General features: G+C 41.5%; 1 protein-coding gene across 4 annotated transcripts in view; it reads left to right on the top strand.

Moving 5' to 3' along the window:
• Window positions 1-5,802: 5,802 nt before the first annotated feature.
• Window positions 5,803-12,358, top strand: part of SHC3 (SHC adaptor protein 3) — an 87,831-nt gene continuing 81,275 nt past the window's right edge. For all 4 annotated transcript variants that reach the window (XM_075931868.1, XM_075931865.1, XM_075931869.1 and 1 more), the window contains exon 1: window positions 5,803-6,066. The gene's annotated coding sequence lies outside the window, so the exon portion shown is untranslated. The remainder of the gene's footprint in view (window positions 6,067-12,358) is intronic.

Raw genomic sequence — 12,358 nt, 5'->3', positions numbered from 1 at the left:
TTTGCAAAATTAACTCATTATCCATCCTCAAATCCCTCCTCAGAATTCTCTTTTGCCATGATATCTGCAAAATACATGACATCAGGCTATTGGGGTATATCTAGACTACATGGTTCCGTCGACGGAGCCATGTAGATGAGTTTACTAGACATAGGAAAATGAAGCAGCGATTTAAATAATCGTCGCTTCGTTTACATCAAAATGGCCACCGCGCTGTGCCGATCAGCTGTTTGGCGGCACTGCGGGGCAGTCTGGATGCACCACAGTCAACAAGGGAAGCCTCATTTCACGAGGCATACTGGAGCGGTCAACAAAGGCTTCCCTTGTCGACCACAGTGCGTCCAGACTGCCCCACTGTGCCACGAAACAACTGATTGGCACAGCGCGGCGTCCATTTTGATTTAAACGAACCGGCAATTATTTAAATCGCCGCTTCATTTTCCTATGTCTAGTATAATCATCTACATGGCTCCGTCGACAGAGCCATGTAGTCTAGACATACCCTTGGTGTGCTAAAACCATTGCCTATCATGATGACCAATGTTGTCTCATTGATGGAGAAATACAAGGAAACAACTTATCTGTATCTTTTTTATACTTGGACTAGTGCACTTCTTAGGGCAGTAGCTGTCTTTTTGTTTTGGTTGTACAGAACACAGCACAATGGGGTCTTGGTCCATGATTACAGTTTGTAGCCATGGAAGTAATACAAATAACTGATAATACTAATGATACATTTTTATCAAAAGACCATTTCTCTCTTGAGGTATGTTCAGGATTGCATTTTAACTGGCCTTTGCTCCAAGCACGTTAGAGACAGTTAACCTATTGGGAAGCTTGCCCCAGAGACCACCAGTATTGCAACATTCACATTGTGACTCTTAGCATGCTAGTTTGAGCTGAACTAGCACAAGTCTATCTATGCTGGGAATCACACCTCCCAGCTGCAACGTAGTCACACTGGGTGTGTCTAGACTACAGGGTTTTGTCGACAAAAGTGGACTTTTGTCGACAAAACTATACCTGCGTCCACACTGCCTTTGAGTTATGTCGACATATGTAAACCTCATTCTACAAGGAATAACACCTTTTGTTGACAGAGTTCTGTACATAGAAGGCATTATTGCATCTACACTCTCCTTTGCGTCCACACTGTTATGTCGACAAAGCGGCTTGCTTTGTCGACAGAACTGGCTGTAGTCTAGACGCTCTTTGTCGACAGAAGCTTTGTCGACAGTATCTGTCGACAAAACCCTGTAGTCTAGATGTACCCACTCAGTCTCCCTATGCTTTCTTCCACTTTTTATGCTGCAGAGGGAGCAAGTGAGTTTTCTGTATTTTTTAATTTTATTGGAAGATGGACTGTTGTCTTTTATTCATTATAGGGTCAATAAAAGCACTGGTTTCTGCTTTTCTGACTGTTGTAGTAAGAAAACAATTAAATACAATCAGCACTTTTTTTTTCAAACACCAGTGCCATCACACTAAAATAATTCTTGGGGTAACAGAGGTTTTGTGTTTCTTTTGAAACAAAGACATTTTTGATCAGACATTGTAAAAACATAAACTAAAATTTTATTGGCAAGGGTAGAAAGAATGGTGATTGTAAATGTTGCCAGTCTGCCCACACATCACAGCACTAACCCCTTTTAATGTGTTTTTTTCCATTAGATGATTGTGATGTTGCACAACGTACATTCCCAAGGTTATTTGAGTGTCCTGTCTCTGTGCATGCAATACACAGCCTTGTGTACCCAACCACTTTATATCTGACATCAAACATGATAAATACTCATTTTAGCATTGTTGTTTTCCCTGCTGTTTAAATAAAACTGCTTCCATAAAAGATTCAAGCTAAAATGAGTAATGAGGATAAAAGGCACTTTTTGCTGAGTCTAAGAAGGACTTGGAGTAGGAATGAAAAGATATAATTTCATAAATCCAAAGGGGAAGATGCATTATCAGAACTTTCTGATGAAAGGAGAATGATGGATGTGTGCACAAAATCACACACACCGGAACATTAAAAACCAAACTGAGCATATAGTTACCAATAAAACCAAACTGTTTGAAAAGGGGAGGTTGGGTGGGGAGTTTTAGGTGCTAAACCAGGATCCAGGTATTAAAATGTGAGTTGATTATAAAATAGCAGGAGACAGCTCTTCTATCTCCATATTGACATTTTGTTAATTAACATGTTAAATGTCACTCTTGCTCTGATACCTTCCAAATGCATCTCTCACCAGTCATGCATTATTTCTCAATCAACTGGGCCTTGGAATATAATTTTATATCTTAAGCAAGCACATAGGAATAATCAAATGTAGCATATAAATGCTAGTATCTTTATACCTTTTACTTTTATTTGAAACAAAGGATTTGAGAGTAAAATAACCATTCATCAGCTGCCAGTAGCCTGGATTCATCTGAATTAGACTTTTGGTGAGGGCATCAGATGGAAAAAGCAGTTGTTACTTTGGTGGATTATTAACTCTGTTAGACCTCAGCAAAAGCAATATTCCCATTATTGTTGCTGCTTGCTGTGTGCTCTATAATATATGTGAAAGTAATGGCAGGAGAAAGATTCTAGAGAAAGATGGGATCCAGGCAGATCTCCTAGCAGCTCATTATAGCAGCCAGACACCAGAGCAATAAGGAGAAAACATCATGGGGCACTGCAAATCAGAAAGGCTTTGAAAACCAATTTAATGAATGACCAGACAATGATGTGACAGTCATATATATGCTCTTAACAAGGTGTTCCCTGCTGTACATGAACTGGCCTGTAGGCTACCTCCACCCTCCTCCCTTCCTGCCAATGCGGTTGACACAATCAGTAAAGATCCTGTTCTTCTGAATTCATGTATTTTTATTTAGGAAACACAGGGAACACAGTGAGAAAAGGAGTTTAGGACGTGAGCTTTGATGGCAGTGGGGAGAGCACAAGGGCAAGTGGTTTATTACAGTCCACCAGTCTAGCAATCAAAGCTGTAGGAATGACAGCCTTCTGTTTCAGGAGACATCCATGGGAGTTGAATGAATGGCTTCTTGGGACTTCTCTCCTCTTCCTCCTCACATTCTAGAAGAGGAGGCTATAGAATTTGGTGAGATGGGCAGGTGGTTCATTGTAGGGGGAGTCTGTGCTCCAGATGCTTTTCCTGCACCTCTGCCAGGTGCCTTATCAATTCTGTTTGCTCCCCCATAAGCCTCAACATCTCATCTTGTGTCTTACGCTTGCTTACCCTGCATGCTCTCCTGTTCCCTTCAGTCCTTATGATCTGTAACATTGTTCTCCTTCTGCATTCAGTTGTGCTCTTTTGGTGCAGGTGGGTTGCATTTGCTTATTAAATATTTCATCCCATGTACATTTTTTTTTGCCTTCTGATCTGTGATAGCCGAAGTCCTGGAGGACTTGGGGGAGTGGATAGCAGAGTCACTATTGCAGCTGCAAAAAAGAATCAAGGGTAGAATTTAGAGAAGATATATCATAAAACACAGAAGGTTATCTTTTCTAGCACTGTGCTGCACAAAAGGCATCTGGCATGTACAAGGTCAATTTTTTCATTTTAAAATGAGTGCCTACCAAGCAGCTAGAACATGCAGCACAGCACTGGGTAGCTGAACTTGGTTTGGTAGCAGGCATGGTAAAGAACAGTTTGGGAGGTTTTCTCTTTTGCTTCTGTTTTGAAAACATGTGTGATACCGTGCTTGCAAAGGACAGCCTTCATGGCTGTCTAGGCATCTGTGTTTGCAAAGGGGCCATGTTTGCAAGGGGCCCGGCAAGAGTTTAGGGGCAACAAGGGTGCCATTTCGGGATGGTGGGGGGGCAGCAGCCATGTGCTCCAGGACACAGCTAGCTTTTCCTCTGGTTTCCTGGATGCTAAGGACGTGAGGGGAAAGTGCTTACATTCCATGTATGCCTCTCATACCTGGCTGATGAGATCTGAAAAAGATCTCTGTGTAAGCTTAAAAGCTTAATCTCTTTTGCCAACAGAAGTTGGGCCAATAAAAGATATTACTTCGCCCATGTGCCTCTTTAATATCCTGGGACTGACTCAGCTAAACAATACCACTTTTATGGAATTCTGAAAATACTCCATAATATGAGAATATTAACAGTGAACATTTACAATGAGGTAGAAATACTTTGCCAGTGTGAACCTATGGGAGTTGCCTGAAGGATCATGGGAAAGACTGGGGCAGAAGCGCCTGTTAAGATGGAAGGAGTGGTAGTGAGCAGGAGTAATCTCTTTTGCTACAAGGAAACATTTGTCCCCAAGATGGAAAAGATGCTCAAAGCTCCCAAGTAGATTTGTGACCTAGGAGCAGGTAAGGATCATAGAAAAAGCAAAAGCATTAATGAACCAGTATAGAGAAGGGGAGACTCAGGTTTTGTCTACACTACATGTTTAGGTCAAAATTAGCTGCATTAGGTTGATTTTATAAAGAATGCATCCACATCAGCAAACTCCTTCTGCTGACTTAAAGGGCACTGAAAGTCAATTCCTGTACTCCTCTTTGATGAGTGAAGTCAATTTTACACAGATGACTTTGGGATAGTGCAGACGTAGAACTGTTAAAGTTGATGTTTTTGGACTCCAGAAGGTGTCCCACAATGCTACAGTGTGACCAATCCAGCCAGCACTTTCAATTTTACTGCACTCCCAGGAAAACAGGAAATGCCCTGGGAAATTTTGAATTTCATTTTCTGTTTGGCCAGCTTGGTGAGCCCAGCTGCATACCTAACCATGATACCCAAGGTCACAAGTGAGCTCCAGCATGGAGAATGCAGGAGATGCTGGATCTGATTACGGTGTGGAGAAGAATCTGTGCAAGCAGAACTCTAGAGCAGAAGAAGAAATGTTGATATCTTATGACAAAATCACTCAGGGCATGTTGGAAAAAGGACACAGCAGGGACACCTAGCAATGCTGTGTGAAAATAAAGGAGCTCAGGCAAGCATACCAGATGATAAAGGAGGCAAAAGGTTGGCCCAGGTCAGAACCTCATACATGCCACCTCTATGAGCAGCTGCATAGGATTCTAGGGGCAAGGGCTGTGAGCACATGAGTATTTAGCATGTCTGTTCAGATGGATCTACAATTTTCAGCAAGGTGAGAAGCTATGTAAAAGCAGGGCATAGAATGTGGCATCATTATTTGACTGTAGGGTACAACACAGTCTGTGACCTTAAGTTTGTGAGGCTAATGGAGAGAGCCCTGTGCGGATTCAAAATGTGTGTCCGTATCTCCACCCATAATCACAAAAATGAGCCACATATATCCGCATCCATATCTGAGGGTGTGAATATCTGTGGCTATAAAGCTGATAGCCACACATTTGCAGGGTTCTAGATACAAAATTTGTATCTGCATCCACGTCCATGTCTGCAAAAATTAGCGGTGGATATCCACATCTATATCCATGGATGCTGATATCCATGGATCTTCAGGGCTCTACTAATGGGAGGAAAGGTAGGAAACACAGACTCAAACATTTATGTTGCAATCAAAAGAGCTCTCAGATATTTGAAGCCTGAAGCATTAGATTCCTTGAAGCCTATGAGTCTTGACAGGGTCAGCATTTTGAAAAGAGAGAACATTTGAAAACTCATAAAAAAACAGGAAGACCCAGTATAAAGGTGTGGTGTAGTGTAAGTTTCTTTCTGGTTGCTATGCTTGGGCTGTGGGCGACCCCCACTGGCAGCTGTCTGTAAGCACAGCCCAGCAGGGGGAGCCTTACCGCCCCAGAGCAATGGCTAAAACCAGTTCTACAAGTTAAGGGAAGAGGCTGAACAAAGGAACTGAGGTATTGGGGGAAGAGTCAGTCTTGGGCTGGAATCATGGAGGAACCAGTCTGAGGAGATGGCTGGAATCCCGGGACCTAGGGACCCTATCTCAAGGGGTCTGAAGTATCTTGGCCCAGACTCCTGTAAACACATCACGTCTCAGCTGTGCTGTATCCTGGAGAAGCAATAAACCCCCCTATTCTACTGGCGGGCGGAGTCTGCTCTTGCAGCTACGGGGGTGCAGAAATGGGGCAACCCTGACTGCATCATCACAAAAGGTGAGAACTCAAGAATAAAAAGCTAATAGAGGCTTTAAGACCAGTGATGGAGCAGAAGTAGGACCTATGGCAGGGGTGGGCAAAAGGGCTCCATGGGTCAGATTTGGATTTAGCATCAGTCCTGGCCCATCTCTACAAATACCTTTTGACATAATATTGGTTTTCAACAATAGGACCAGAAAGCATCCAGTAGTGGAGACCAATGAGTTACAACTTTTATTTGCTTATAATTTTTTATAAGTCATATCTCACAGGATTACTAGTCTTAAAAGTAAAAGTATTTCAATATGTTGTAACAAGAGCAATAGCATGTAAAGCACTAGGGTTTTTTTTAGCAGAGATGCTCTGTTTAGGAAGGAAACAGTACTAATTTAGGGAAAACTTCTAATCTCAGACTGGTTTAAAATTTGAGTAACTCCACTGAAGTCACTGGAAATATTTTAAATTACACTGGTGTGACTGAGTTCAGAAGCTGGCCCTTAAATAACAGTATTTCCACTAACCTGGCCTTCCACGGGATCAATTTACAAAGCTCTAAACTGTGCTCTGATGTATTCCTAGGGCCCAACCTTAGCAACAAGGTTGCCATGGAAACACAATGAAACTCTGGGAGGAGTGGGGGGAGTTTGCAGAAATTTTTCATTGACGGAATTGAGTTTGAATGTGTGAAATAGACAATGCAAAAGGATATTTTTTGTGGTCATTCTCTTTTGGCATAGCATAGGATAATATAAACACATTGTTGTATAAGCTCTGCAATCAACAAATGCTCAGTATGGAAAATCTAAATCATGTGAGTCCAACCCATGTTGGTTTTTCCCTCTGAAAAACACATTGAAATAGTTTCAGTCACCAGTTATTGCTGTCATTACTGATAGGGACTGGGATTCCTCTGATTTTTTACATCAGCTGTCTGATTCCCCTTTGAAATTCCATAGGGGCATGTGTGTGTGTGTGTGTGTGTGTGAGAGAGAGAGAGAGAGAGAGAGAGAGAATATGATATATCAAGGATATACTCTTAAGGTGTCTCTAGACTACACCTCCCTGTCGACAGAGAGATGTAGATTAGGCATGTCGAAATTGCTAATGAAGCTGGGATTTAAATATCCTACCCTTTATTAGTATAAACATGGCCACCATTTTTTTTCAAAACGGAGCTTTTTTGAAAAAAAAAAAAAACCTGGCAGGCTAGACATGGACCTGTCGAAAATAAACTCTTTTTCGACAGATCCTGTATTCCTCCAAAAATGTGGTTTACAGGATCTGTCAAAAAAGGGTTTATTTTTGACAGATCCACGTCTAGACTGCCATTTTTTTCAAAAAAGCTCCGTTTTGAAAAAAGTGGCGGCCATGTTTATGCTAATGAAGCTTGGGATATTTAAATCCTGGCTCTATTAGCAATTTCCATGTGCCTAATCTACATCTCTCTGTCGACAGAGAGGTGTAGTCTAGACGTAGCCTTAGAATTGCTACATCAAAGTTGTTGCAGGGTTTTCACTTTATTAAAAAAAATCTATTTCACTTCCCAAGAAGATGCGCTCATAATATGCTTTTGCTTGGTGATAGTCGTTTACCTGAAGTTGTGATCTCATAAATTAAGTAGGACTCGATCTGGCTTGTATAAGAGGTATCTGAAATATGGACAGGCTAGAAAATGGATTTAGTGAATCAGCAGCTGGCATTTTCCCTCTTGCTGTGAACCAGTCCCCACAAACAGAAGTATTATCTTTTATTTGCGAAGTGAAACCAAGGCATTGACCAACCAGCTGTGGTCATTAAAATTCTGATGAGACATTTTGCAAGAGTAATGCATTAAACTTAATATCCTTGTCAGATTACAATTGGGAAATAACAGTCTGTCTACTTAACTACTCTGCAGTGATACCTGGAATTTTTCTTTACACATTTTCCTAAACTATAGAGGGTTGCTATGATGCACTGTTAAACCACTGCCATTTTCCAAGTACTATAAGTAGAACTACTTTAGCTGATACCTATATTTCAGGCAGGTGAGCTGACAGATTCGCAGGGCCCCTGGGCAGGTTCTCTGTGTGTGTGTGGTGGTGGTGGTGGAGGAGAGGGGGAACAGCACTGTGCTCCCGGAAGGGGCAGGGCCTTGGGCAGAAGAGGCGGGGTCAGAGTAGCTGGATCTTGGTGCTGCTTGGGTCATACCTCTCCTCAGTGCTGTCTGAAGTGCACTGCCCAGGGCTCTGGCAGAAATGTAAGGGTCAGTGGCAATAGCCAGGAGCCCCGAGCTCCTTTGAATTACCAAGTACCAGGTCAACTGCCTCTTTTGTATCCCCGCTTCTATGATTGATGGGACTGATTTCCGGTTGCCTTACACTTTCCTTGTAAATCCCTGTTTAAAGTTACCTGTAACTTTGCTAAACTATGGCTTGTTTAGCTTTCATGCTAACGGTCTGCCTTTTTTCAGGAAAGTATCAGCAGAAACTGTTCAGCTACCTCCAGGAATGAAGATATGGAAAAATAGGCAGTTTACTAATGGTAAAAAATATTTGTAGCAGTTTCTTAGAAGAGCTCGAGCACTCTGTTGTTTGGAGCAGGGACTTGAAATGTAGCAGGAACGGTACCGGGATCAGAGAAGTGTCTTTTACTGATTCAGAACTATAACTCAGATTGACTAAGTTATAAGTCCCAGAAAAATCACCTCTTTCACATGCTCAGTACTGCTTTTGAATGTATTTCTACACAACATTTTAGAATGAGCTTCCCAACCTGGGTCAAAAGACTTGCCATACTGGGGCTTGCATTAGTGTTCTAAAAATAGCTGTACTGACAGCACTTTGAAGTTGTGGTTCCGAATGGAGCTCCAGCTCTGAAGCCTAGCCAGGGAGATGGTGCAACTTCAAAGATGTTCGTACTTTTATTTTTAGAGTACTAGTGTAGGTCATGCTAACCCAAGTCTGTTCATCTGGCCTGAGAGGTTCATGCCCATCCTCAGAGGTTTGCTGCTAAAATCTCTGAATATTCCACCTGCATTGAGCATACCCGTGCCTTCTGTCACTTTCTATCTATATTAACATATTCCCAGGCCTTGCTGATCCACCATGTGTGCTGAATATGCCTCACACAGTTTTAGCTCTAGAATGGGCAGGGAACTAACAGCAGTTACCACTCTTTTGGCCTAGGGAAACAAGTGCTTTGTTGGGTAGCCAGCTTTTCGACTGGTTGATATTAATAATTCTGTGCCATTGACAGCCATTATTGAGCAAGAGTTCATATCCCTAATTTATGAACAAATGAAGTATTATTCCCCAAGGTGCACAAAGTCACATATCATTGTGATGGAGATATAACCTTATGTCTAATATTGCACACGGAAGTCTCAACCATTGTGCCTTTCAGAATGAGTGTGCCAAGTCTCTATGGGTACGTCTAGACTGCGGGGGAGGGGGTTGGGATACCTTTGGTATCCCGAAAAAACACCACCAAGTCCAGGGAATGCATTTGCTCTTCCGCTTTCTTTTGCGAAAGAGCAGATGCGCTCTTTTGGAAGTCCTATCTTCCTCATTCCACAAGGAAGAAAGAATCTTTCGAAAGAGGGGTTTTTTTCCTGAAATTTGGCCTCTTACAGAAAAAAAACGGGGAAAAGGTGTAGTCTGGACATACCCTATGTGCTTGACTTATGTCTAGACCAGAGTTCCCTTCAAGAATCCAGAATGGAAATCAAGAATCCTGGTTCTCAGCATACCAATGCTGTGTAGTAATTACTGGTGTAAGTTACTGTTGAAATATGTTTCACATCCATTTCTAGTTCCATAGTCCCATATTACAGAATTTGTTTGATCTATTTTCCTTTTTAAAATTCATAAGAAATTACGTAAGTCATAAAATAATGTTAATGTTGCAAAATTGGGCACTCAAAAGTTAGGAAATGCTTAAAGTTGTCTATGCAACATTAATTTGGCCTCTTTTGTGGAGATGTATGGTGACAGTCTCTAATTACATGATCACATCCTATTGGTCTCACAGGGAACCCATCTCCTTCAGTGCACAGGATGTCCAACAAATGAAGTAAAGGCACTAAGAAGAGAATGGATGTTCTTTAGAGCATTGCACTGGGCCCCAGGAAAGATTAGTTCTATTCCTGGCTGCATGACAGACTTCTTATATGATGTATAGTGACAAGGAAGCTAAACTGAGGTTGCATGGCTAGTCTTCTGGCAATTTTGACAATTTTGACACTGTGCGATATTTTATTCTTTTAATGTAGATTCTTGTTTGCAATAGTATCTATATGCATAATGGTAGAATTATTATCAGGAAGAAGTGTTCAATAAATATTTCTGTTTTGTATGTGAATATGTATGGGGAACAGATAATGTCATCATATCATATCATGATGGTGCTTCTCCTTCCCAACAGTAACTCAAGAGGATTTTAAAGAACAGCTACTAAACTTAGACTATGGTAAATCAAAGGGGTTCAGATAAATTCCTAAGATTGGAAGAAAGCTAATTTTGTGCCAATATTTAAAAAGGGTAAATGGGTGTAGTTCTACAGAGGCACAAGCAGGTGATATCGCCTCTCAAGTTCCAACATGAGTACCTTCTGGAGGATTCTGTCAATCCACAAACGTGTGTCAATCTTCATATGTGAAAGGCAAAAAGTTAGAGTGACCATGTATTCTTGTTATGATTTTTTTCATACCTCTTTTTCTTCATTTCTGATTTGTCTATTTAACTTTAATGGGGGGGAAGAGCAGATATAGTTAGCATGGAATTTGATGTGTCAATTCTTTACTTTTACCTGGATTACTCAATTTACAGTCTTGGGGAATTCTCCAATTTTTACTATGGCTCCAAATGCAACGATTGCAGATTTCCCCCAGACTACATTTAATACATTGTTTTGGCAGTAAAGTATTACAAGAAGTAACTCCAGGAGCACACAGGAACAGATCTAATACTAATGATTGTAGGGAGATTGGGTCATTTTGAACATGTAACACAGAATTCCATAGAGGGCTAGCTTGTGATTTGCACTAATGCAGAGAAGCAGGGGGCAATAGATTTCCCTATTTGTAAGGTCATGTTTTTAGGGTTACCAAGACCTTAGTCAAAGATGATAACAGGTCCACAGGTCTTTGTGACTTGAAAATATAGTATTGTCAACTGTGATGGAGAATGTGGAAGAGTTGATGGGGAAAGATCAAGTGTTCAGTTTTGTCTATATTAAGTTTAAGTTGGTACCTGGGCATCCACAAGGAAATATCAGAAAGAGAGTGTCAAGATCCTGCTGCTGAACCCAGGCCTGATAGGTCCCTACACAGCATCTGTTCCTCCTTCAATCCCCTTGACTAGTAGGCTTAGCTCTAAGGGTCTGCAGCTCCCCCAAACTCACACTCCAAGCCCCTGATTGGCTGGGCAACAGCATTCCCATTGGATACCTGGACTACATAAACACCTCAATAGGAAGAGGAAGCTGTCCGAGCAATAGGCCAATCTATGGTGGTTGCTGCCTTGTCTGACACACCTACTACTTGGCTTAACCTTGTCTTCCTGTCCTACTAACCCTGGCTACCCACCCCACTGTGAGATCTCTGACTATGGCTCTGGATTGTCTCTAATCCATTTCAGCCACTGGGCATTTTCACATAGGTAGATTTGTGAGTTCTCAACAAAAAGGTGACAGTTGAAGCCATACTTGTAGATAAGAGTATCAAAAAAGTTAAGATGTGGAGAGAGGCAAAGATGGACCCTTGGAAGACACCAAGGCTACGTCTACACTGGCTCCTTTTTTGGAAGGGGCATGCTAATTTTGAAAGTGGGAATAGGGAAATCCGCGGGGGACTTAAATATCCCCCGCGGATTTAAATAAACATGTCCGCCGCTTTTTTTCCGGCTTGGGGAAAAGCCGGAAAAAAAGCGTCTAGACTGGCCCGATCCTCCGGAATAAAGCCCTATTCCGGAGGATCTCTTATTCCTACTTCGAAGTAGGAATCGAATAGGGAAACACTTATATTATAAGACAATTAAAAAAAATGAAACTGGAATTCTGCCAGATTACTTATCATGGACTCAGTTAAACCCTTCCCCCTCCAAAAAATTCAAGATTGGTTCTTAAACTTTGAATCAGCAAGAAACTCTATTTTTTCACTTTTCTCTTTGCACTCTCAGATTGAAAAAAATCTCATGTTTTATGTTACTGTCCTCTAATTTTAGTAATACAGCTTCCTGGTTAGCCTCCTCTTGCCTGAGTTAAACGAAAATTGTTTAACATTCTATCTTTGTGCTGGCAGCTGCCATTTGCATTATTTGTAGAGGAGCTC

The sequence above is a fragment of the Pelodiscus sinensis genome, chromosome 6 (assembly GCF_049634645.1).
Source record: "Pelodiscus sinensis isolate JC-2024 chromosome 6, ASM4963464v1, whole genome shotgun sequence".
Taxonomy (NCBI): Eukaryota; Metazoa; Chordata; order Testudines; family Trionychidae; genus Pelodiscus; species Pelodiscus sinensis.
This window is presented reverse-complemented; position numbering and strand designations above follow the sequence as displayed.